General features: G+C 42.0%; 1 long non-coding RNA gene across 2 annotated transcripts in view; it reads left to right on the top strand.

Annotated features, from left to right (window-relative positions):
* The window catches only part of LOC142854549 (uncharacterized), a 50,489-nt gene extending 38,122 nt beyond the window's left edge, over positions 1-12,367 (top strand). Inside the window, exon 4 of one of the 2 annotated variants that reach the window (XR_012911343.1) lies at positions 12,200-12,367. This is a non-coding gene — a long non-coding RNA (uncharacterized LOC142854549). Of the gene's footprint in view, positions 1-6,967; positions 7,174-12,199 lie in introns of those variants that run through there. The other variant, XR_012911342.1, reaches the window with a different exon arrangement.
* The last annotated feature ends 14,911 nt before the right edge of the window (positions 12,368-27,278 follow it).

A 27,278-nucleotide genomic window follows, 5' to 3' on the forward strand; every position in this document is an offset into this window, starting at 1 on the left:
CTGTAAGATAATAACCAAGCTACCATCTGGTCTTTGGAGATGAACTTTCAGTGAGCCATGCCCTTGGCTGGTTCTTTGTCAAATCTGGACTGACAGTTGCAAGTCTTTTAAACCTAGGAGATGAGAAGTTTTTCTGCTCCTGTCTTGCTCTTCTGGACAGCCACGCTGTGGGAAGTGAGTTGCCATGTAAGGAACCCAGTACTCTGATAGCAGCATGTTGTGAAAAAGGAAAGGTGGGGTCACATGGAAATGAGCTTGGACTATATGTAAAAGGGAAACTATCTCCTGGTCCCAGTTGAACCTTCACCTTACTCCTGTCCTAGGCAGTTACTGAGTACATTTTCATGAGACCCCAGAGAGATCTGCAGAACTTGGTGGCATCCAGCAGACCCTGGTAGAAACTGGAATGAGAGGTGAGGCAGGGGGAGAGCTTCCAAGAGCCCTGTCTTGGTGAAGCTCAGTGTCACTACATGTTATCCCAAGGTGGGGTACTTACTCTTTGCTTCCTTTAGCAGTAGTGGTGGTTTCTAAGAGCCAGTGACCTCAAAAATGAGAGGTAGAGGTTACAAGCTCCTTAAGGCTTGGGCTTGGAAAGTGCATGGCATCACTTCTGCTCTGGTCTATCATGAAGCTACAGGGACCAAGTTCAAAGCCGAAGGACACAGATATATCTTTATGGGGAAGTACCAAAAAATCGAGGAACTGAAAAAAAAATCAATCTACAGATTCAATGCAATACCCATCAAAATTCCAGCAAAATTCTTCACAGACCTCGAAAGGATGATACTCAACTACGTATGGGAAAACAAAAAACCCAGGATAGTCAAAACAATCCTGTATAATAAAGGAATTTCTAGAGGTGCTACCATACCTGACTTCAAACTCTACTATAGAGCTATATTAATGAAAACAGCTTGGTATTGGCATAAAAACAGGTGGACCAATGAAATCAAATCGAAGACCCGGATATCAATCCACACACCTATGAATACCTGATTTTTAACAAAGAAGCTAAACCTATACAATGGAAAAAAATAAAGCATCTTCAACAAATGGTGCTGGCATAATAGGATGTCGACATGTAGAAGAATGCAAATAAATCTATACCTATCCCCATGCACAATACTCACGTCCAAATTAATCAAAGACCTCAATATAAAACCAACTACACTGAACCTCACAGAAGAGAAAGTGAGAAATAGCCTTGGACACATTGGTACAGGAGACCTAAATATACTTCCTAAATATAATCCCAGTAGTACAGACACTGAGAGCAACAATTAATAAATGGAACCTCCTGAAACTGAGACACTTCTGTAAAGCAAAGGACATGACCAACAAGATAAAACAGCAAACTACAGATTGGGAAAAAAATCTTTACCAACCACACATCTGACAGAGAACTGGTCTCCAAATTATACTGAGAACTCAAGAAACTAAACATCAAGAGACCAAATAATCCAATAACAAAAATGCGTTACAAATCTAGACAGAGAACTCTTAACAGAGGACTCTCAAATGGCTGAAAGACACTTAAGGAAATGCTCAGCATCATTAGTCATCATAGAAATGCAAATCAAAACAACTCTGAGATTCCATCTTACACCTGTCAGAATGTCCAAGATCAAGACCTCTGATAACAGCTTATGCTGGAGAGGATGTGGGGTAAAGGGAACAGTCCTCCATTGCTGATGGGATTGCCAACTTGTATACAACTGCTTTGGAAATCAGTATGGCTATTTCTCAGAAATTGGAAATTACTATACCTCAAGACCCAGCAATACCACGCTTGGGTATATATTCATACCACAAGGACATGTGCTCAACTATGGTCACAGTAGCATTATTCATAATAACCAGAACCTGGAAACAAACTAGATGTCCCTCAACCGAAGAATGGATAAGGAAAATGTGGTAAATTTACACAATGGAGTACTACTCAGTGGTAAAAATCCATGACATCTTGAAATTTGCAGGCAATTGGATGGAACTATAAAAAGTCATCCTGAGTGAGGTAACCCAGAACCAGAAAGACAAATATGTACTAACTCTGTGAACATGTTTTATTACCATTGGTTTATAAAAAAAATTGCTTTGGCCTACAGCAGGGCAGAATAGTCAGGCTGGAAGAGATATATAGAGGGAGTAGGTGGAGTAAAAGAGATGCAATGTAGTTGTTGAAGCAGAAAAATGCCAGAACAGAACCTTACCGATAACCCACAGCCTTGTGGTGACATTAATAGAAATGGTTTAAGATGTAAGAATTAGTTAATAATCATCTTGAGGTAAAACAGTGTTGTAATTAATATATTTTCTGTGTGACTATTTGGGTCTAGATGGCTCCGGAAACTGCATGAAAACATGTTCACAGCATACAGAAGGCACATCACACATCACAGGATATCTTCCCTTCCCAGCTGTAGGTATAGCCAGACTTCTGACAATCAGTGTTGTAGGGAGGTCACTTGTTTGGTTCCCAGCTGCCTGGCTAGCTTACATATTGGAATAACCACACAAATCCTGTATTAATTAAATCACTCTGTAGCCCATTAGCTCTGGATTATTACTGGTTAACTCTTACATGTTAATTTAACCCATTTCTATTAATTTGTGTATGGCCACATGGCTGTGACTTACTGGGTAAAATTTCCAGCATTTGTCTCCGGTGGCTCTATGGCATCTCTCTTACTGTGCCATTCTTCTTCCCAGCATTCAGTTCAGTTTTTCCTGCCTACCTAACTTCTGCCCTATCAACAGGCCAAGGCAGTTTCTTTATTCAATAATGATAATCACAGCACACAGAAGGGACTCCCACATCAAATCAGGGTATCTTTCTCTACACAGCTGCAGATATCCAGACTACCTTTCTTTTATAGTTGTAGGTATAGCCTGACTTCTGGCAGTCAGGATAACTTTCCCTCCAGAGCTATAACACTTGCACTATGAATTTTTTTTAAGAGTTTATTTTTTATTTTTTTTAAATATTTATTTATTTATTATGTATACAATATTCTGTTTGTGTGTATGTCTCCAGGCCAGAAGAGGGCACCAGACCTCATTACAGATGGTTGTGAGCCACCATGTGGTTGCTGGGAATTGAACTCAGGACCTTTGGAAGAGCAGGCGATGCTCTTAACCACTGAGCCATCTCTCCAGCCCCTTGCACTATGAATTTAAACAGTAATGTAACCATTTTAGATTTTATATTTCTCTTCTATTAAATGGAATCACTGATTCAGGTGTAAAAAAATATGTACTCCTCATAAGTAGATATTAGATATAAAGCAAAGGACAACCAGCCTACAGGCCCAAACCCCAGAGAACCTAGGTAGCAAAGACCACCTTAAGAGAGGCATACACGGATCCACCTAAGAAAGGGAGAAAGATGAGATTTCCTGAGTATTAGGAGCATGAGGGGCAGGGATGAGGGTGGAAAATGAGAGGGGAGGAGGAAAGGGGAGTGGAAAAAAATGTGTAGCACATTCCTTTCCAAACAGTTAAAATGAGAAGGATTTTTTAAAAATTAAAAGGAAAAAAATCTTGATTCAATAAACAAAAATATTTGAGCACAAGAAAAAAATTGAGGAACTGGATCCACAAAAATCACAATCTGACCTGCAGGAAGTTATTTATATTTCATGTGTGAAACACACCCACTCCTCTCTTACATGTATTCCTACCATTGCAGTCGCTAGACTTTTTAAACTAGCTGCTTACATTTTCCAGCCGTCTTAAATTCCCATGGGCTAGATAAGCTACCTAATTCATCCTCACAGCTGTCTGGCATGCACATTGTACAGCACATACATGTACCCTGTACAAACCAACCCTCTATAGCCGACATTGCACACACATGAAATCATAAATTTCATAAATTGAGAAAGGAGAATATCAACTAAAAATATTTTATTTAACAAGAACTTCCCAAAGGTATGCCCCCTTTTCAAATTCACTAAGGGTCAACTTGAAAACTGAAAGTCATTTATTTTCCAAACCAGAAGTCGAAAGGGAACCACAGGAAGATTTCTGTTAGGTCTCCCTGGGGAAGCATGTGCATGGTGCTTCAATCGATAATCAGCGGGACTGCATGTGCGGTGCTGGTCCTAGGAGGGTGGAGCAGATCGGAAAGGCTTTTATTGCCTAGTGATGTCATAGCCACCATAGCGTCAGACCTTGATCACAGTGAATTACTCACAAGCTTGTCATGATGACGGTGTGAACACGCCTCTAGCAATCCGTCTGCAGAAAGGTACAGCACACGCAATAATGTACAGCATAATACCTGAAGACGATAAAGGCCTGTGTGATTGGTTTACGTAGTTATCACATGATAAAGTCCTGTGTGATCAGTGTATGTATTTATCATGCTGCATGTTTTTATCATTCTTTCACAGTATACTCCTTCTAGTTCTGGTAACGATCAATTGACTATAAAACATGATTCCAATTTACATCAGGAACAGTCTGACACGTCTCCTGCTTTCTTCCTCTCTTAATTGCAAAATTTCTCTCATGCTTGATTTAACCTGTTGTTCATCGTGGCCCTAGAAACTCCAGGATGGTGTGCATGGACACTTCTTACAGCCTAGGTGTGTGCCGTGGCTGTCTGTATAGTAAGATACCATTTAGGGTTGTGCAATCGTATGTTCTATGATATTTTCAGAATCATCAAATTGTTTAACACTGCATATTTTAGTGCTTATCCCTATCAGTAAACGACACATGGCAGTAATATACTAATATCCACCGTCTTTCCCAACATGCTGGTGTTTTATCTTTATTTTTGTGTTCTTTTCTGAGATGAGAGAAACATGGGGTCAGGCATGGCCTTGTCCAGTAGTAGGTCACTTCCCCAGTTCTGTATTAGTTGCTTTCCTTGTTGCTATAAGCAAATGTTTAAAAGAAGCCACCTAACAGGGTATATTCTGGCTTACGATTCAAAGGGATACATAGCCCATGGTGGCAGGATCATGAGATACTATATGTATCTTCATATATACTATATGTATGTCATGCTATATGCACAGACAGAAACAGAGAGAGATGAACGCTAATGGCCACCTGCTTTCTCTTTCTCCTTTTTCTTTAGCCTGGGACCCTAACCTGTGGGATACTGCCATCCACATTCTGATCGTGTCTTCTTTCTTCTGTTAAATCGTTCTGGAAACACTCTCATAGACATATACCTAGATGTATATCAAGTGGGCAAGCCTAGTAACTTGGCCCTGGGCATCCAAACACAATACTCGTAACATCCAACTCCTGCCTTCAAAGCCCCATAAAGCAAAATGCAGGCTGTCTATCTCTAGACATCCCCATAGTCTAGGGGAGTGTTCGAAGTTCAAATCCTCTTCTTGAGTCTTCCTCTCTACTATTCCAGTGCAGAGAGCACTTGGTTTCTCTTTAGTGATGCTAATCTTTTAACTATCACAGCTGCTTCCAAGACCACGTTTTCTGTTTAGAAACCAGCTCACATCATTTTCCTCTCAAGGTGGACATTCTTTTCACGCATTTCTGCTTCACTGTTTCTCTCTCACGCTGGATGAGAACTGTGAGCTGCAGCCTTGACAACCTGAACATGATCCTGTTTTGAGATTTCCGCTACCTGATAAATTAGTCCACTGCCTTTTATTTCAGCTTCACTTAAGTTCTCAGGACACATGCAGAATTCAGGCAGGTTGTTTGCCATGAATGATGTCTAGAAAAACTCCTGACAGAGTTTTTGCTCCCCTCAGAAACCTTTTCTGTTAGGCCTCTACTGTCTGCATTTGTCTCAACACTCTGGTAATTCTAAAGACCCAGGGAAGTGGCCCCCGGAGCCCTTCTTACAGTGCTCGGGGCATCTCTAGCCTGCAGCTCCAAACTCTGCCCCAGTCTTGTTGTAAATCAGCTCCAAAGGCCTGAGAACCACAATCAGTTTTCCTGTTTCAGCCCTACGCATCAGTGCCTGTTTTCTGTATCCGTCATCTTTCTTATTGCTTTGACAAGATACAGCCAGAGCAAGGAAGGATTCGGTTTGGCTTACAGTTTGAGAGCGTAATTCATCACGGCAAGGAAGGCCTATTGGCACAAACTTGAGGTGGCTGGCCACATCATGTGTGCGGTCAGGAAGCTGAGAGATACGGATGCTGTATCCCACTTGCTTTCTCCTTTGCACTTGGTCCAGGACCTCAGCCCATGGTCTAAGAAGGTTTCTGGGCATAAGAAAGTGCTGTAAGGTGTACAAATGCAAGTTGTCAGGTTTCTCTCTCATGATGCTACAGTTCATAGCCTTAATATTAATCAAAAAGTTCTGATAAGCTATCAATCCATCTCTGGCAGAGTACAGAGCACCATACTATACCACTAAACGATCATAACTACAAGATCAAGACTTTAAATTCCCTTTGGTAGTTTTCTAACTACAGAATTCAAAGGTACTTTTCATTGTGCTAAAAACATCTGTCACAGTCTTCCAGGTGGAAGGAAGAGTGTTAATACTTTCAACCAAAATCATTTCTGAGTATGCAGCCATTTCTACAAAGCAAGTTTCAGTACAGATTATCAACAGTGGAAATGCTAGTGTGTCTAAAACTCATGTTTTCACAAACACTAAGAGTTCTTGTAAGTTCCAGGGAGTCAACATGCAGGATTGCCTCAAATGAGTCAGATGCACAGGCTTTAAACAGTTCAAGCCTCCTCATCTTTCCCTGGTCCTAACATCTGCCCCTTCAATCACCAGGACCTATGGAAAATATTTTCCCTAAATTTAACCTTGTCCTCTGCTCTGCCAACATCTTGTCAGGTCCAAGAGGTACCAGACTGCTCCATATAACCTGGACAATGAAGAGAAACAGCCATATATCCTAAGAAATGGCCAGTACCCCATTCCCAGGTCTCCTAATCAGCTGGAAGTAGTCTCGAGAACTCAATGCCCTCATTTCCCTAACCTGCCACACCTAACTCCTCACTTTTTTTTTTTTTTTAGTAAATAAAGAGGAGAGGAATGTTAACATCCAGACGAACCTGGACCCGCCCCAGGAGGACCTTGTGTCAAGCCTGGATGCAGGGCAGGCATTATCCTGTCTCTTTAAAAAGCAAAACTCTGCCTACTTCCCTTTCTTCTCCCCCCCCCTCTCTCTCTCCCTCTGTCTCTTTCTCTCTCTATGTCTCACTCTCTTACTCTCTTTTTCTCTTCCCTCCCCCATCCTTTTATCTCAATAAAACTCTTCACTTAAGCTTTGCCTGCATTTGTCTCTCAACCTCCGTGAGGCCTCTGGCTTTCACCCGCCGAGGTCCCTTGCCTGCCAGAATCATTACACCTGGGTTGGTATACCCCACATTTATCATGGGCCTCCCCCGCTCCATAGACATACTTGGGTGTTTTTCCGTGGAGACTGAAAATCGTTGCTCTCATCTCAGAGAACATGAGATAGTTTATTTTAGAACCAAGTCTGAGTGACCATGGCCCAAAAGCACAGATTTAGATCACCCCCATATTTCATGTTCCAATGTGGAATCGGTTCCAGTTTTAGAGTAACTGTCTTAGCTGGGGTTTCTGTTTCTGTGGAGACACCATGACCACGGCAACTCTTAAAAGGAAAATATTTAATTGGGGCTGGCTTACAGCATCAGAGGTTTAGCCCAGTATCATTGTGTTGGAAAGCATGGCAGTGTGCGGTAGAAGGGTTAGGAGGTGTGGTTTAGGAGGAAGTGTTTTACTGGAAGTGGACTATGAGGTTCATCAGTCCACTCCAGACCCAGCATCTCTTTCTCTTCTTTTCTCCCTTCCCTCACCATCCCTTTCCTCTCCATGGATCAAGACGTAGCTCTCAACCACTGCTCCAGCACCCGCCTGCATGTCTCCATGTTCCCCGCCATGATAATGGACTAAACCTGTAAGCGAGCCCCCAATTAAATGCATGGGCCAATAGCTGAGAGAGAAGAGGAAACCCAACAGTGACTTGTGGAGGAGTGCCTACTGCTGAGTCACTTTTCTCCTCTCTGCCCATCGGAGTCTCTTGTGGGAGTCCCTAGAGCTGGAGACATCAAGAGTCCCACCAAGTCTCAGGAAACCAGGACAAGCTGAGAAATTCACACGGCAGATTAGGAAGGGGAGGGTGGGCTTGAGAAAAGTGCTTCTCCAACAAGCCACTGGTTCCTTTTCTTTGAACTGATGCCTGAACATATGTGGGGCTAGCAGCCGGTAATTCACCCCCACCCCAGCAGCAGGGAGAGGAGCTTTACCTAACGGTAAGAGCAGCGGGAAGTCACATCTCAGGTTGCTTTGCTTCTGACCATCACGTAGAGCTGGAGCACCAATGTTCTGGCCATAGCTGACCCACTGAGAGAGGTGGGTGGGCAGGCCTGGACCTGCCTGGCTAAGAGAGCCTGTATGAATGCTTCCTAGTGAGACACAGCCTGCGGCCGTCTCTTGCTGATTTTTCTCGTTATCCTTGTAGCATGGTCGGGAAGCAGGGGGTCCCAGCTCTTTGCTAAGCTTTCAACTGCTTCCACCACTCTCACCAGGAGACATCCTGCTCTCTAGTTTCCATCACCAGCTAGGAGATTGCTTGACCAGCTCCTCTTTTTAAAAAAATTCACTCTGCACACAGGGAAACACAAAACCAACTTCTTCGTTAGTGGTTAGTTGAGGGTAGAGCCCATTAAGAAGCCCATGCATGGTGCTTGCAGAGTTAGGCACTGAGCAGAGCTTATTATTGGATCCATACATAGGTAAAGCACAGGAAAAAAAAGTAAAGGATGTCTCAGGACCTTTGGCTAATGGCAGGTATTTGACAATACCTGGACTTAAAAGGTGAGGGGGTGGTTAGTAGGTGTGTGTGTAAGTGTGTGTGCGCACACGTGCACACACATGGAAGTATAAGCCTTGATATGTACATGTGTAGAAAGTAAAGGAAGGAGAAAGCAAAGGAAGGAGAACGGGGTGGGGGGGGAGGTGAGACAGAATAAAAGCAAGCATTAGAGAATCTGCTGAGCCAGGATCAGGTAGAAGCTGGGCTTGTGTGGAGACAGCAGCTTAGCAGGGTCAATGCTGCAGGAATAAACACGCTCCTTCCACTTGTTACCCTCTAAGTGATGCCCTGAGACATCTCAAAGTATCCCTAAGTAGAATGCTGTGTACAGGGCAGTCTTTCGGGTTACCCAGCAGTCAGAGAAGGATGGCGTGAGGCCTGAAGGACTGGATGGAAGCTTTGCCAGCTGAGGCCTCGCCAGACAGTTTATAACATTGACCTGTTTTCACAGTTCCACATATGTTCTTTGCGCAGTAACTTGGAGGCTGAAATTGCTGTCAGCTATTCTGTTGAATCATCTCTTTGAGGCAGCCCAAGAGAGGGCACTCGGACAGGCACGGTGCTTGAAGATGCTCCTCTTTCAAGTGGCTGATCCTACTTTTCTCTCTTGTGAACACTCATCAGCCTTGGCCTTACATTTCCCCAGGAACTGCACTGGGGATTATAATCCTCCAAGGATTTGGCTTCTTATCATTGGTCACTGTAGTTCTTGGCCTTGCCTATGAGTCTTCCGCTACTGAATGTTGGTCTGATGTGGGTATTCCCCTCCTTACAGTCTTGTAACATCTCATACTCCCATTTCCATGCTCCAAATGCTTTGGTTCCATCTTGAATATCAAACAAAGGGTCTTGAGGTCTGCAGGCTCTACACTTGGGAGGCTTCATGAAGGGCAGGCTTCACCCATTTCTACGCTCATCCCCTTCACAGTGTTATTCTGATGCCTACGTCGTTGAAGGTGAGGTCGTTCCCTTAAATAACTAAGATAACCCCTTGTGCTTAAAGAAAATCCTCAACTCGGCTGCCCCCCCCCCCCCCCCCGCTAATCACTCTAGGTAACCCTGTTGGCCCTGATCTCCCTACAACAATAGAAGAAATCCTTTCTCTCTTGAGCTATCTGGTCTTGTGTGCCTTGGTTTGCTTTGTTCAGGGGGCTCTGGCGTCTGCTCTGATGTTTCACATATGCTACCCAAGCCCCCAGACTGGTGCTCTCTGGAGCCAAGTCCTGGTTCTTATTCTAACTTTTCTATTTTTGCATTTGCACCCACTATGCTTTTCTGATGTGGCTCTTTGGGGCTTTGGATTTGGACCTGGATTTAATCTGTATTATTTCCCAACCCTTGACAAAGCAATAGATTTTGGTGGGTTTTTTTTTTGTGTGTGTGTGGTTGTTTATTTTTTGGCTAAATAATATGCTGTGATTTGAATATTGCCAGGGTCTCTAAAGAGCCATGTACTGAAACCTTAGTCCCCAAGGTGGCACTTTGGGGAGGCACTCAAGGCTGATATGCCTTCTTCAGGTAATTGGGGGCATGTTTTGGAAAATCTAGTTTCTCTTTAAGCCTTCTGGCTTTCTAGGCAGCAGTTTGCTCCATCGTATACTCCTTCTGTGATGTGTCTCTCTGACCAGAGACCCAGAAGGACAGTGTTGCCTGGTTTTAGGATGTCAGCTCCAGAACTATGAGGTACAATGTACCTTTCTCTTTATAAGGTAATTGCCTATGGGGTTATTTATGCATAGAGACACAAAGAGTATTTATACATGGTTTCCAGACCCCCTTCACACCTAACCCAATGCTGACCAACGAGAACTCTCAGCAGCATCTTCAAGGTTTAAGAATCCTTTTTAGAGATTTTTCATCTTCATTCCCTCTCATTTCACAGAATCCACACTTTTGTATTGCCATCTTAGAACGAGGAGGGCTTTAAGGGAGCCGTAAGGTTATGTGCATAGTGAGTATTGCTGAGATTTAATCTATCTTTGCACTGATATATTAAACGCACCATTTAGAATGTCTCACATTATTTTGTATTCTGAAAAGAAAATGTCCCTCAGAAGTGAAAGACAGCATACGTGTTAAATGCTTCTGACAGCATCTTGCAGCATGTGTGGGAAGTCACAATTTGGAGAAGTCATCTGGCACTTCCTGGAGATGCACCCTGAATTTGGTGATTTCTCAGCTTATAAAAATGTTATTACCTTACAAAACGATTTAGAAATAGCCTATATGGAAGAGAAATTCAGATTCAAGAGGGACCATGAAACGATCCGGGTACCTTTTCTGGGGCATAAATCAGAGACGATGGATCTTTCTTTTTCTGACTTTTTTTTTCCTTAAAGAAAGGGTCTCACAAAGTATCTCTGGGTAGCCAGGAACATAGAGATTCACCTCGCTTTGCCTCCTGAATGCTGGGATTAAAATACGTATCACTGTGCTCAGAGGTGAACCAATGGCTTTTAATTAGAAATTTCCTATAATCCGCTCCAACAATCAGCTGCAAAATGTCATCCATATTTCACACGGTGCTTCATAAGGAACATGAGCATGAGAGGCACTTACCCAAGATGAATGCCTGGATGCTTGAATTGTGTTCAGCTCCTCCGTATTTACTTTTCCTCCCTTCAACACTGTACCACCATCGTCATCATGCCATTTCTGCTACTTATGAATGACTCCTATCCTAACCAAAGCCTCATTTCAATCCAGCTCCAATAATGAACACTGTAACTTGTAACAGGTACTTCTCAATCATGATGGAGTAAAGTCACTTGTTTCGGCACCCACCTAATATCCTCTTGAGGAAAGGAAAGCAGATGTCTTATTCTTATTTTATGTTCAAGATGTTGGAGGCAATTACAAACAATGCTGCCATGAACATAGTTGAGCATATACTTTTGTTGTATGATAGGGCCTCTCTTGGGTATATTCCCAAGAGTGGTATTGCTGGATCCAGGGGTAGGTTGATCCCGAATTTCCTGAGAAACCGAAACACTGCTTTCCAGAATGGTTGCACAAGTTTGCATTCCCACCAGCAATGGGTGAGTGTCCCCCTTTCTCCACAACCTCTCCAGCAAAGGCTATCATTGGTGTTTTTTATTTTAGCCATTCTGACAGGTGTAAGATGGTATCTTAAAGTTGTCTTGATTTGCATTTCCCTGATTGCTAGGGAAGTTGAGCATGACCTTAAGTGTCTTTTGGCCATTTGAAGTTCTTCTGTTGAGAATTCTCTGTTCAGCTCAGTGCCCCATTTTATAATTGGATTGATTAGCCTTTTACGGTCTAGTTTCTTGATTTCTTTATATATTTTGGAGATCAGACCTTTGTCAGTTGCGGGGTTGGTGAAAATCTTCTCCCAGTAAGTGGGTTGCCTTTTTGTCTTAGTGACAGTGTCCTTTGCTTTACAGAAGCTTCTCAGCCTCAGGAGGTAATAGCCAGAACCTGGAAACAACCTAGATGCCCTTCAACGGAAGAATGGATGAAGAAAGTATGGAATATATACATATTAGAGTATTACTCAGCAGTAAAAAACAAGGACTTCTTGAATTTTGCATACAAATGGATGGAAATAGAAAACACTATCCTGAGTGAGGTAAGCCAGACCCAAAAAGAGGAACATGGGATGTACTCACTCATATTTGGTTTCTAGCCATAAATAAAGGACATTGGGCTTATAATGCATGTTCCTAGAGAAGCTAAGTAAGAAGGTGAACCCAAAGACAAACACATAGGCATCCTCATGAATATTAACCTTCATCAGGTGATGAAAGGAGACAGAGACATAGGAGCACGGGACAGAAATCTCAAGGTCCAAATCAGGAGCAGAAGGAGACGGAGCACGAGCAAGGAACTCAGGACCGCGAGGGGTGCACCCACACACTGAGACAATGGGGATGTTCTATCGGGAACTCACCAAGGCCAGCTGGCCTGGGTCTGAAAAAGCATGGGATAAATCCGGACTAGCTGAACATAGAAGACAATGAGGAATACTGAGAACTCAAGAACAATCGCAGTGGGTTTTTGATCCTACTGCACGTACTGGCTTTGGGGGAGCCTAGGCAGTTTGGATGCTCACCTTAGGAGACCTGGATAGAGGTGGGTGGTCCTTGGGCTTCCCACAGGTCAGGGAACCCTGATTGCTCTTCGAGCAGATGAGGGAGGGTGACTTGATCGGGGGAGGGGGAGGGAAATGGGAGGTGGTTGCGGGGAGGAGGCAGAAATCCTTAATAAATAAATAAATTAAAAAAAAAGATGATGGAGGCAGAAAATTTCTCGCTCTTGAGAGATGTAATTCTAATCAAAATAACCACGGAGGTTAAGGAGCTGGTAAGGGACAAAGGGAAGGATGTGGTCAGTCTTTCTTATGGGACTTCCAGCCCACAAATAGTGGCATAGAGACTTATTATTAATTATGAAGCTTGGCCTTTAGCTTAGGCTTGTTCCCAGAGCTCTTATAATTTAAATTAACCTGATTCTATTAATCTATGTTCTGCCATGTGGATTTTTACCTCTCCTCCATTCTGTGTGTCCGCCTCCCTTCATGACTCACTGGCATCCTGAGATTCATCCTAAGTTCCTCTCTCTCCTTTTCTCTCTCTCCTTTTCTCTTTCTCCTTTTCTCTCTCTCCTTCTCTCTCTCTCTCTCTCTTCTTCTTCTTCTTCTTCTTCTTCTTCTTCTTCTTCTTCTTCTTCTTCTTCTCTCTCTCTCTCTCTCTCTCTCTCTCTCTCTCTCTCTCTCTCTCTCTCTCTCTCTCGAAGTCCCACCTATTCTCTCCTGCATAGCTATTGGTCATTCAGCTGTTTATTAAACCAATAGGTACCTTAGACAGGCAAGGTAAAACATCAACACATTTTTTCACAGATTGCTCAAATATTCTGCAATAGGATGAGAGGCTCTTCCCAGGAGAAATTAGAATATAGTGGAAGGAGAGAGAATTGGAATCTATTGTTATAAAGAGATAAAGGGGAATCTACGGTTAAATGAGGAGGGAAACGGGAAGTCAGGGTAAAAGAAGGAATACTCGGAGAAACAATTTACACCAGAGGCACTTTGAGAAGCCATATGGAAACTTACTACTGTAGGAGCTTCCTACAATATATACATATATAAAAGGAATTTAAATGGAGTCACCATATAACAGGTGGACAAAGCCCAAGCTAGACATCTTCTCCCTCTAAGTCTAACTTCCAGTGCCAGGGAGGAGTTACATTTTATTGCATTGTTGGCCAAGGATGTCCATTGATTCCCCTTCAAATATCACAGACTGTTGCCAAGGTCACTGGTTACTCTCCACAACCTGACGGTAAGGACCTATTGCTGAAGAAATTACTTTTTTCTATTATTAGACATGGAAAATTGAAACAATGCCCAACCAGAGGCTTTACCCCTACTGACCAGGATTCATGACACTGAAAGTTCCTCTGCATGCTACAAGAGAAAAATAATCATAAATATCACTCAGTTGTAAACCCTGTGGTCAATAACAGATATCTGCCTGCAAGATATACTGGTACAATAATGGTATAAATGTTATGGGAGGTAACCAACTACTTTTTTAAAAAAAAATGTGATTTAAGCACCACTCCATGAAATACAATCACTCTTGATACCAATAAAGTAAACAAAAACTTGAGACACTATGCGTCTTTCCTCAATCATTTTCCATCTTTATTTTCTGAAACAGGATCTCTCATTGAAATTGAAGGCCGTCAGTTTGGCTAGGCTGGCTGGCCAGTGAGCTGTATGGTTGTCTGTCTTGGCTGCCCTAATTCTCAAGGCAAGGGTCACAGGCACATGCAGCTAGGCTCAGCTTTTCATATATGTTCTGAGGGTCCAAACTCTGGTCCTCCTGCTTGCCAGACAGGCACCTCACTGGCTGAGCCGTCACCCGGACCTCATGTTAAAATCTTAAACGAAAGAATCAATCTAGCCAATGATTATTAATGACCGCTAAAGCACAGTTGATGGACGGAACATCGTCATGGGTAAATCCATCTGACAATGCCTAAGCCCATTTGTCAAAGTCACTATCACATAAGAGAGACAGTCACGTGTCTTCTGAAGCGACATAACAAGAAGAGTTCCACACAAACTTAAATCTCATTAACTCTCAAAACTTAGCTGTCAGTGTATAGGGGATACAGAGTACAAATGAACACAATAAGAGACATCATGATGTGTGCGTGTGTGTGTGCGTGTGTGTGCATGTGTGTGTGCATACATGTGTGTGTATGCGTGTGTGCGCGCGTGTGTGTGCATGTGTGTGTGCGTGTGTGTGTGCATGTGTGTGTGTGCGTGTGTGTGCATGTGTGTGCGTGTGTGTGTGAGTGTGTGTGCGTGTGTGTGTGCGTGTGTGTGTGCATGTGTGTGTGTGCATGTGTGTGCGTGTGTGTGTGCGTGTGTGTGTGCATGTGTGTGTGCATGTGTGTGTGTGCATGTGTGTGCGTGTGTGTGTGCGTGTGTGTGTGCATGTGTGTGTGTGCGTGTGTGTGTGTGTGTGTGTGTAATACAGACCTGCAAGTCCAGCATTTGGAAGGCTAAGGCAAGAGGATTACAAGTTCGGGGTGAGCCTGCATTATACAGTGAGTCCCCAGACACCCTACACTGCTTCTTGAGACCCTGTCTCCAAAATCAAACCAAAACAATAGCAGCAAAATAAAAGCTGTCACGAATGTGCAATGCAAATCATGACTGTGGAAAGTTCTAAGAAAGAAACAAATTGATTTTCTCAACAGACAAGACAGAAGAATAAAAAAAGTTGTGTGGCAGAGTGAGGAAGATCAATAGATTAGGAAACTTAAATGACTTATAATGACACCCGAGCCTTGTTTGAATTCTAATTTGAAAAAAAAATAAAATTTTTTAAGCATTTTATTATTTATTTATTTATTTGTGTGCGTGCGTGCTCGTGCAATCAGAGGAGTGGCTTACAAGAACTGATCTCAGGTTTGTCAAGCTTGGTAGTAAGCCCCTCTTGCTGGCCCTTGGACCAATTTGAATAAATAGCTAAACACCCATGTAGAAATTTTTAATGGTAATTGGAACTTTAACATATCAAAGGCTTTCTAATTTTGTTGGGTATAACCATGATTAGGTATTTTCCAGGGAAATTTTCTGAAATAATTATAAATGAAATCATATGCTGAGCATGGTAACCCACTCCTTCAAGAGCCTGACGCCAGCCTCTGTTATGTAGTGAACTTGAGGCCCATATAGGTGGCATAAGAGCATCTCAGAAAAACATGTACATGTCTATGTGTGGTGGCATGCACTCTTTAACCCCAGCAGGTGGAAGCTTTGTGAGTTCGAGTCTAGCCTGGTCTATATATCGAGTTCCAGGCCAGTCAGGGATATATAGTGAGACCCTGTTTTGTTGTTGTTTTAAATGTACGCCAATGTCTTGTATTTGCTCTTATACAATCCAGTGCAAGAAAAAAAAATCACATCAGCTGGGCAGTGGTGGTGCACGCCTTTAATCTCAGCACTTGGGAGGCAGAGGCAGGTGGATCTCTATGAGTTTGAGGTCAGCCTGGTCTACAGAGCGAGTTCCAGGACAGCCAGGGCGACATAAGAAACCCTGTCTCTAAAAAGCACTAACATTAGTGTATTCCTGGAGCAGCCTTCTTCCACTGAGAACTGTCTTATGGGAGCATAAAGCCAGTTGCATCGGAGTACAGTGGAGAACTTACTAGAGTTTCTTCTCTCAATGCAGCATGGCATATATAAGAACCTCTCATTGAAGCTGATCTTGGGGCACCTACCTATAATCCCAGTACACAGAAGCCTGAGCTTGGGGGTTACAGGTTTGAAGTCAGTGTGAGCTGCAGTAAGAGACTCTGTTTCAAAGCAAACAAATGACAGCAGCAAAAATCTCTTTGAGTTCCCACTGTTGCCTGGGGAGAAAACAAGAAGAGTAGGGATCCTATCTACTATTTTGTCCTGTCAAGGGACCACCAGAACAATTGGCCTGTCTTGCTTGAGTCTAGGCAATGAAATCAGCAGAGAGCTGATGAATTTAGCGGGGCATGGGGCTTAGGTGATTCTGAGAACAATTGTGACACATAATTGAGTAATCGAGTCCCACAGACTGGCATCAAGATGGTGCGCCTAAGGAGAAGCAGGCAGCGTTCTTCAGTTATGGTATTATACATTTGTAGGAGCCCACGGAATGCATACTCCAGAAAAGACTCAGGACAGCTTCATGTCCCTAGCCAGACTGTCAGGGGAAAGTATTTTCTGTATGGGTAGGACTGTTTCTCCTGTGTGGAAGGGACTATTTTTCCTGATTCCTGTATGAAAGAGACTGATTCTTCAAATGATAAAACTCCAATGGAAAATTAAAAAAAAAGGAACAGTGGATGCTTCCCTAGAAGCCTCTAGAAAATGACTCCAAACATAATTTTCAAAAACATAATTAAAAATAATAATTACTAGGGTGCTCAGGGAACTAATATTGCAGGCAAGTGACAACTGACAGAAACTCTGGGACTGAAGACCATAAGACTGAATGGAAAACTCACCACGGAATGAGCATTAACCTTGACCAAGTGGAATGAGCAAAGCCAAAGCCAGGCCATTTGGAATCGCTGAATGAGATATCTGAAAATCATGGAGGGGCACAAAAAAGGTGAAGAAAACCTAAGGTACACAAGGATGTCATCACTCAGGCAAACACATGCATCAGGCGAGTTCCAGAAAGAAAGAAATGAGCAAAGAGCTAATTTAAAGAAATGGTATCTAAGACCATCCCAATTCTGAAAAAAAAAAAGAAAGAAAGAAAAGAGGCTATCAAAAATCAAGAAAGTCAATGGACTTCTTCAAAGAGAAGAAAAAAAAATCCCACACCAAAACCAGTATAATCAAACAGCCAAAAACTGAGGCAGAAGATTGGTAACAAGAGAGAAACAACTTGTATGCAAGGGAACTTCTACATGGTTAGCAGCTTTCTTAGCTCAAACCAACAAGGGCTGGAAGGAAGAAGAACAATATATTTATGTTCAAAACACTGTCTGCAAAGAACAGTATATTCTCCCAAGTTACATATCAAAAATTAAAATATAAAAGCTTCCAGATAAACAAAAGCTGGAAATACAGACAGTAGAACTGCCTGATAGGAATGCTAGAAGTTCTTCAAGTTGAAATGAAGAGATACTAAAAAGCAACATAAAAACATTTAAAAACTCCCAAGGTCCAGATGAAGAGCAGAAGGAGGGAGAAGATGAGCAAGGAAGTCAGGGCCGTGAGGGGTGCGTCCACCCACTGAGATGGTATGACTGATCTAATGGGAGCTCACCAAGGCCAGCTGGACTGAGAGTGAACGAGCATGGGATCAAACTGGACCCTCTGAATGTGGCTGATAATGGGGGCTGACTGAGAAGCCAATGATAATGGCACTGGGATTTGATTCTACTGCATGTACTGACTTTTTGGGATCATAGTCTGGATGCTCAGCTTCCTAGGTCTGGAAGGAGGGGGGAAGGCCTTGGACTTCCCACAGGAAAGGGTTCCCTGCCCTCCTTTAGGACTGGAGGGGGGGAAGGGAGGGTGAGTGGGAGGAGTGAGAGGGATATGGGAGGAGGGGAGAAGGTGGAAATTTTGAATGGTATTATTTATAAAGCAATTCAAAAGTAAAATAAAATATGTTTAAGGTGAAAACCTATGTTAAATATTTAAAGCATAATTGCTTAATCTGTAACATAGTGGTAGAAAATATAAATAATCTACAGTGGAAGTATAGTACATCTGATTTGAAGAAAGCTGTACTAGATAGAATGCAAATATTATACACTGTTTAAAAATTCAAAAGAATTTAACTATAAATGGGGTGCTTAAAACCTTCTAGTTGAAAAATAAACAGAATATAAAATGGATAAAAAAAATTTAAAAAATATAAACCTCGGAACTGGAGAGATGTTAAGAGCACTAGCTGCTCTTCCAGAAGACCTGGATTCAATTCCCAGCACCGACATGACGGCATAAAACTGCCTATAACTTCAGTTCCAGGGGATCAGACATCCGCATATGGACATACATGTAGGCAAAACATAAATATAAATAATCTATATGCACATTAAATAAAAAAATAAATAATGGAAAATATTTTTAAAATAAACCTCATTACTAAAGGTAAATATAACAAATAGAAACACTAGATGTTATAATATAGTAATGATAGGGCATAAACCACTTGATAATATAAAATTTCAAAAACTGAAGAAGAAAAACCCTACAAAACTGTGTTAATGAATGCAAGTACCTATGATTATAATTTCTCACTTGACTAATATAAATTCTCTATGGAGGAAATGTAAAAGAATTGAGAGTTTAAACTAAAGTTATCAGCTTAAAATGGTTTGTTACAGAATATTTTATAATAGCCCCATGGCAACCATTAAAAATTCTTTATGGCAAATATACAGAAAGAAATGAAGAAATAATAAAAGCATGTTACCGCAAAGGACCAATAAAACACAAAGAAAAGAAATGAAAGAGGGAAAGAAAAGACAAAATCACTGTGACAAACAGAAAGTAATTAACAAAATGGAAATAGTAATTTCCAATCAAATTTCTTTAAATGCAAATAAATTGAATTCTTCAATCAAAAACATTAAAGAGGCTAAGAAAATAAGAAATCCAGCTATTACATTTTCTTTAGAGATTTGCTTTAGAATTAAAAATTAAGGGCACAGCTGGAGAGACGGCTCAGAGGTTAAGAACACTAGCCACTGTTTCAGAGGACCTGAGTTTGGGTCCCAGCACCCGTATCGGGCAGTTCACAACCACCTGTAATTCCAGTTCCAGCGAATCTGCCACTCTTTTCTTTGTTCCTCTCAGACACCTGCACTCACATGTAAGCAGACACATGCACATATATACACAAATAAAAATAGAACAATTTTTTCAAAAGAATGCAGTATACATATAAGCTGAAATAAAAGGATGGAAAATATTATTTTCATGAAAACAGTAACTAAAAAGGCAAAGGAGGGTCTCATATGATATAAAAATTTATGTTAGAAACTGTCATAAGGGAAAAATGATGTTATATAATGATAAAAGAGTAACGTTTCTAGGGAGATATTACAATAGCAGTGATGTTTACATCTATCATCAGACCATTCAAATAATGTAAAGCAATCATTGACAGAACTCCACAGAAGCAGAGAGAATAACAGAATAATATAAAGCATTGTAATGGCCCATGTTCAACAATGGATAAAGCAAACAGGTAGAATGCTAGTAAGGAAGCAGAGGGCTTAACTGACTGTAGAGACTGTGGAATCTAGCAGACATACATGGGCACAGAACACTACAACAGTGAAATATTCATTCTTCTCATGCATATAGAACATTCTCCAAGATCGGTCATTACTGTGAGCCATAAAACATGTTTTCATATATGTAAGAATACTGCAATCACACCAAGGATCTTGCCTCGTCACCATCGGATAAAATTAGAAATCAAAAATAAAAGCAAAACTGGAGAATTCACAAGTACATGAAAATTAAACATTCTTGAAGAGTTCAAAGCTCCAAAGAGAAAACTGTGAGGAGAGCCGCAAGGAATGACAGAGAGCTCGTAAATATTCCCTGCATGCATATGGTCACATCATTGGCAATGTTACCAAGACTACACAGCGGGGAAGGACAGCCCCTCCAGCAAACGCTTCTGGGGAAGCTGGGCATCATATGCAGGATAAGAACTTTTGGGAACTCCCTTCATGCCATGCACAAAAACGGGCTGAAAATGGAGCAAAGACATAGCAATAAGACTGGAAACTAAAAATAAATAAATAAATAAATAAATAAATAAATAAATAAATAAAAATAAAAAAAATAAAAAAAGACTGGAAACTATAAAACTCACATAACAAGCCTTAGAGGGAGACATCATGATGTTGGATTTGGTGATGGTTTCTTGCGTCTGACACCAAAAGCACAGGCAACCAAAGCAAAGATAACCAACGGAGACTAAACCAAATCTGAAAAACTTCTGTATAATAAGCAGCGAAATAACGAGCAGTCTTCAGGAGGGGAGAAAATGTTTGCAAATCATGTCAGAAAGCAGGGCCACCAGAACATAATAAAGAACTCTCGGACTGGGTGGTGTTGGCATATGCCTTTAACTCTAGCTCTTGGGATGCAGAGGCAGGTGAATCTCTTTAAGTCTGAGGCCAACCTGGTCTACAAGAGCTAGTTCCAGGACAACTAGTTCTGTTACACAGAAAAAAAACCCTGTCCAAAAAAAAAAAAAAAAAAAAAAAAACCCTCCCAGGACCAGGGCTCAATAGCATAAGACCAAAATTTGTATTTTTAAAATGGAGTAGCTATCTGAATAAATGTTTCTTTTATACAAATGACAATAAACATACGAAATTACATCTTCATTAATTACAGTAATCAAAACCATAATGAAGCCAGATGGTGGTAGCATATGCCTTTAATACCAGCACTTAGGAGGCTGAGGCAGTCAGATGTCTGTGAGTTCGAGGTCTGCCTGGTCTACAAAGTAAGTATTCCAGGACAGCCAGGACTGTTACACAAAGAAACCTTGTCTCGAAAAACTACACCAAACCATAATGAACTATTACTTGTTATGTGTATACACGGACACTACAAAAACAAAAGGACGAAGAACTGGGGCTAGTGGCACATACTTGTGAGCCCAGATGCTTAGAAAACTGAGGCAGGAGGATTATAAATTCAAGACTTCCCTCAGGTGCAGAATGAGTTTGAGACTATTCTGGACAATATACAGAGATTCTATCTCAAAAATTAAGGAAGACATTAGGAAGTCAGGAGGATAACTAAGTGGTAAATCACTTACCTAACATATACAAGAATTAGGTAGGATCCACAGTACCACCAAAAGGAAGATGGAGAGAGAGAAGGGAGAAATACTCATACACTGTTTCTATGAACATTTTAGTTACTTTTCAGTTATAGTCACAAGATGTGGACCAAGACAACATATAGAAGTGTTTACTGGGGCCTTGATATGGTTCTAGAGGGTTAGAATTTATGACTATTATGACAGGGAGCAGGGAAGCAGGCAGCTATGCACAGAACTGGAGTAGTAGCTGTGAACTTACATCTTTCTCTGCAATATAGGGGAGGGGGAGGGAGGGAGGGAAGGAGAGAGGGAGGGAGGGAGGAGAGAGAGAGAGAGAGAGAGAGAGAGAGAGAGAGAGAGAGAGAGAGAGAGAACTGGGAATGTGTGGATGTCTGAAACTTCAAAGCCCGCCAGCAGTGACACACCTCCTCCAACAAGGCCACATCTCCTAATCCTTCCCAAATAGTTCCACCAACTACTGACCAAACATTCAAATACATTAGTCTATGGGGGCCATTTTCATTCAAGGCACACGCCCTGCAAACCCACATCTGGCTCAGGGAAATACTTGTATAACTATTCACTGTAGGATTTTTCACAGTGTCCAAGAGATGGACATCGTCCTTTGACAGATGAAAGGGTAAAAGAAGTATGGGCTACATGTAAAATGAAATATTGTTCAGCTTTTGAAAAGGAGGAAATCTGTCACAAGTTACATGAAGACTCTTCAGGACATTTTGCTAAATAAAATGAGTCAGTTCCCCCCCCCCAAAAAGACAAATGCTGCACCATCCCACTTATAGGAAAGTATGTAAAGCCACCAAACTCAAGGAAATAGAGAAAAAAGTGGAGGCTGCCAGATCTTGAGGGGAGGAGGAAGTGGGAAGTTGTTTGACGAGTATAGAGGCAGGATGGGTCCTGGGATCTGCCACAAAACAAAATACAGATGGTAGGCAATATGGTAGTGAATGCTTACAGCCTTTACTTGAATGACTTTTATGTTGAGATGAATTGGTACAATTTTTTTTAAACCCAATGTAATTTAGGGCATGATGACCACAAAGTAGAGTTCACATGTTTGGTCTCTAATTGATTATTAATTATTGAAGTTAGCTGATGAGTAGAGGGGCTCATTGTTTTATATCTTTGTACATATTTTATATTTTATAAGAAGACATAAAACCATTTTAAATTAATTCTTTACTTATCCTAGGAAGGACAACCTTCCCTTCAGTTTTTTGAATTAAAAAGGGAAGGGTTTCTCTGTCTTAAAAATCTAAGTCCAAACAGGTGACGGGTGACTGAAAAGGGCCGAGCAGAGTCCAGGCAGGATGGAGAAGCTCAGATTCTGCCTCTGTCCTAAAATGGCCTGGGCCTCCTCATGCAGCCCACAGCCCAGCCACAGCTCATGCCAGATGGACCTTGACCATCAGACCCAACCTTGCCAAGTCACGTTTCTGCTGAGAATTAGCCAGTGTGTAAACAGAGAAATTTTCCCTTAAAACGGACTGTTTCCCTCTTTGTTTTCCTTTCCCAGAAGTTGAAGGTTAATTCTTAAAGAAATTGCATCTGTTGCTAAAACTTTTTTAAAATTTTATTTATGTGTATTATTATGTGCCTGCATGCCCAAAGAGGGCATCGGTTTCTGTTACAGATGGTTGTGAGCTACCATGTGGTTGCTGGGAATTGAACTCAGGACCCTCTTCCTAAAATTTATATGCCAAGAAAATTTAAGAATCTGTTCACAGTAAGATCTGGAAGGCCAGCTATTCGTGGACATCTCCTGAAGAAGGAAATCAGAACTGGTATAAGATCTGCAGACGACTTTTAAACTTTTATGATTTCAACATAGTAATTTTTAAATGTTTTTATTATGTATTACACATAATTAGCAACGGGTCCGGTATGATACTTTCTTCCAGGTACATGGTGTATTTTGACCATATTCCCTCCTGTTGAGCTCTCGTCCCTCTCCTATTCCCGCTGTTGTCCTTATTCTTTCCCAGCTAGTCCCCCTCCTACCGTCATGCCTTCTGTCTTGTGATCCAAAGGGAGCATGGGTGTGGAGTTACAAGAGCATAATAAGCACCTTCCCAGTGGCTATGCTACAGACTCCTCTCCCTCCTCTGGCAGCCATTAACTGCTAGAGATCCTCCCCTACCATGTAGGATGCTGATGGGCCCAATCTTCAGCAGGCAATCCTAGCTGTGAGTTCCGGAGTGCAATTGCCATGTCAACGCTAGAAAACAGTTTTCGCAACACCCCCATCTTCTTCCAACTTTTACATCCTCTTCATTTCTTCTGTGATTTCCCTGAGCTTGGAGGAGGTGGTACAGATATCCCATTTGAAATTGAGCATTTAGGAACAATCACTTATCCTCCTCTGTTTGCCCAGTTGTGAGTTTCTGGAGTTGCTACTGTCCATTGCAAAGCAGAGAGTAGCACTGATGATTTTGTTATTATAGAAGGCGATTTGACAGGCACGTTGCTGTCTATTGGGCAAGACAACAGCAGTAGCTTCCCTCTAGGGCTCGTGAATTCTCTAGCTGTGGCATTTCCACCAGGTTTATAGTATCAGACATTAAGTCCATCCAGGCCTTAAATCCAATAAGAAATAGGCTGGTTACCTAATAATAGACTTGCCACTAATTCACCAATGGACACATTTTTGTTTCTGGCACAGTAGTGTAGCACATAAGGCCCACAGTTGAATGAGATTGCTGGTGACATCTCCCCAGCAGACTGCAAAGGCTCTTCTGGCACAATGTGGATAGCCAGCAGGGAAGAAGCTTCCAGCCCAGTTCCCACAGCTAAAACGTATACTAGCTTAGCAATAGAGTCTTCCCATCTAGTTCTGATGGACAACCAACAGCAGTGTCAACAACCTGTGTTGTGGGGAGCCTCAGGGGTCTCTCTGATCAACAGCTTATAGGAAGGTAGCTTGCTCCTATGGCGTCTGAGAAGAAGTTTATGTGGTGAAAGATTTTTTTTTTTTGAGAAAATTCCTAAGTCTGCTCCCTTACCTACTACAGGTCATCATGTTGTGGTTCCTCTTCTTGAATCTTTCCCAAAACTAGATGTGAAAAGCCACATCTTTCAAACTCTTAAAGATTTTAAAAACTCTTGGAATGCTTATGTCTTTTAACTAGGCCTGTCCATGGGCATAACGAGGGTCCCATGCATCTCGGGATACCTCTGAGTGTGGCCTCACTCAAAACTGTACACTTAGATAAAAAAAAAAAAGTGTGAGGTCATTGTGATTGTCCTCACACCTTCCTCCTCCTCCTCATCACTTGAACTCAGTTTCATAGTTTTGGCGCATGGAATTTTTGTGGATGATCACATTGCATTGCAATGTCCAAAAGTCTGAAACAGTCTGAGTCTCCAGCGAGTCATCCAGTGCTTGAGAGTAACTCTGGATTGCATGGCCTTGCTCTGGCTCCAGTGGCCACACTAAATCTCACCCTGAAATATATTCCCTATTGTAAAGTATTAAAAAGGTGGTCTCTTAATCAAGCCATTTGGTTTGAAGATGCATCCTTTGGGATATAACTGAAGTTAACTGAGGTCAAGAGAGTGGTACCCTAGTCCAATGGCTGTGTCTTTGTAAGAAGGAGAAATCTGAGCGAGCATGCTTGCTCTGATGATATGGCCTCCTCCGACACAGAGGCGTCACAGGAAGGTGCTCACCAGGTAAGGAGCCGAGGACAGCACTAAGCTAGTGCAATACAGAACTATGGGCGAAATAAACTTTCCTTTATAAATCCCCAAACTGTGGTATTCAGTTATTACAAAAGAAAACCAACTAAGACAGACGGCTAAGGAGTCAGCAAATCTGCTGCCCACTCACTGTGTGGGGTCTCCTCCATGCTGTGAGCTTAAAACATTTTTATTCTTAGATAAATGCTGCAAAGTTTAAAATTGTATTTGCCTCTTAACTAGAAATGAGCAAGCTGGTTAGCAAGAACCCAGAAAGGGCAATGAGTTTGCCCCTCCCACTGCTTCGGTGGTTTGCTTTGATCTGCGGAGTGTCTTGTATTGTACACAGCCATGTTCTGGTAGTTCAGTGTCAACAAGATGGAACCTATCCAATTTTGTGTGTGTACACGCTTGTGTAGGACAATGTGTGTGCATGTGTGTATAGAGGCCAGGGGTTGTTGATGACTGTTCTCCTCAGTTAATCTCCACCCTGTTTTTAATGATTTAAAATCAGATTTAGTCCCTGACAGTTTCAAACAGATACGTGATGCATTCCGATTGCTCTCTCTCCATTCCCTCTCTTTTCCTCTCCATCCTTAACAGTCCTTGACTCCTCCCAATAAATTCCCTTTCCTAGATTCATGACTTTTGGTTTCGTTTTGTGTTCCCTTCAGTTTAACCAGGGCCATCCGTGTGAGCATTGGATTGGTACTGTCTGCTGGAGACTGATGGAGTCATCACCAATGACACAACTAAAAAATAATTCTCTTCTCTCTGGATCAAACAGGATCCAGTATCCCATCAGTGAGGTCTAGAGAGAGACCCCTCCTTAGGTTTTAGCCATTTAAGAATTTCATGCATGCAATACAATGAAATACGATCCTATCCACCTCCACTTTTCCGCCATTTTTTTTTAATTTTTCAACATCATCATCATTATTGAGATCTGTTGATTCAGTTAGATTTGCTGGCCAGGGAACCCAGGGATCTTCCTGTCTGTCCCCCTGGACTTGGGATTATCCATACACAGTGCTATTCCCAGGGCTATCTGTGTACAGTGCTGTTCCTGGGATTATCCGTGTACAGTGTTGTTCCTGGGACCATCTGTATACAATGTTATTCCTGGGATTATCCATGTACAATGCTATCCCTAGCATTTAAATGAGTTCTAGGGCTAGAACTCATGTCTTCATGCTCTGACCACAAGTACTTTAGCAAGTCAATCATTTCTTCAGCCCTCCAAATTAATACATATTCACTGTTCAAGGATGAGGCATCACATCATCTTCTACATTAGTTAATCAATAAAGTATACTTTTTTCTATACTTTAACTTCAGAGCAAATGAAGCATATTATCATTTATTGCATATACAGCTGAGATAGATCTTATAGACAACAATACTTAAAGACTGTTAGGTGTGAAGTTTTAAGACATGATTTTATATATAACAGCAACATGAGTTTTTTAACTTGGATTTCCATAACAAAACAATGCAATTAGGTATGAGGGAGCAGACCCAAGACAGAGAACTCTACAGGAGTGGACCCAAGCCAGGAACCTCTGCGGGACCGGGCCTGAGCCAAGAAACTCTGTGAAAACAGGCCCAAGGCAGAAACCTCTGTGGGAGCAGGCCTGAGCCAGGGACATCTACAGGAACAGGCCAAAGCCAGCAACCTCTGCTGGAGCAGGCCCAAGTCAGTGACCTCAGTGGAAGCAGTCCTAAGCAAGCAACCTCCGTGGGAGCAGGCCCAAAGGACCTCCAGGATTTCAGAGTGACCCCTGGGGGCACCAAGTGACCCCCAGGAACACGCAGTGACTACCAGGGTGACCAAAACTGTCACCCTGACTGCACCATCAGGAACAACTATATAAGCATTGGATCCACTGACACCCTGAAGACTGATCAACAGAGACATAGCCCCAACTACACCAATCAGAGGAAAAGATGGGTA

This window comes from Microtus pennsylvanicus, chromosome 7, assembly GCF_037038515.1.
Source record: "Microtus pennsylvanicus isolate mMicPen1 chromosome 7, mMicPen1.hap1, whole genome shotgun sequence".
Taxonomy (NCBI): domain Eukaryota; kingdom Metazoa; phylum Chordata; class Mammalia; order Rodentia; family Cricetidae; genus Microtus; species Microtus pennsylvanicus.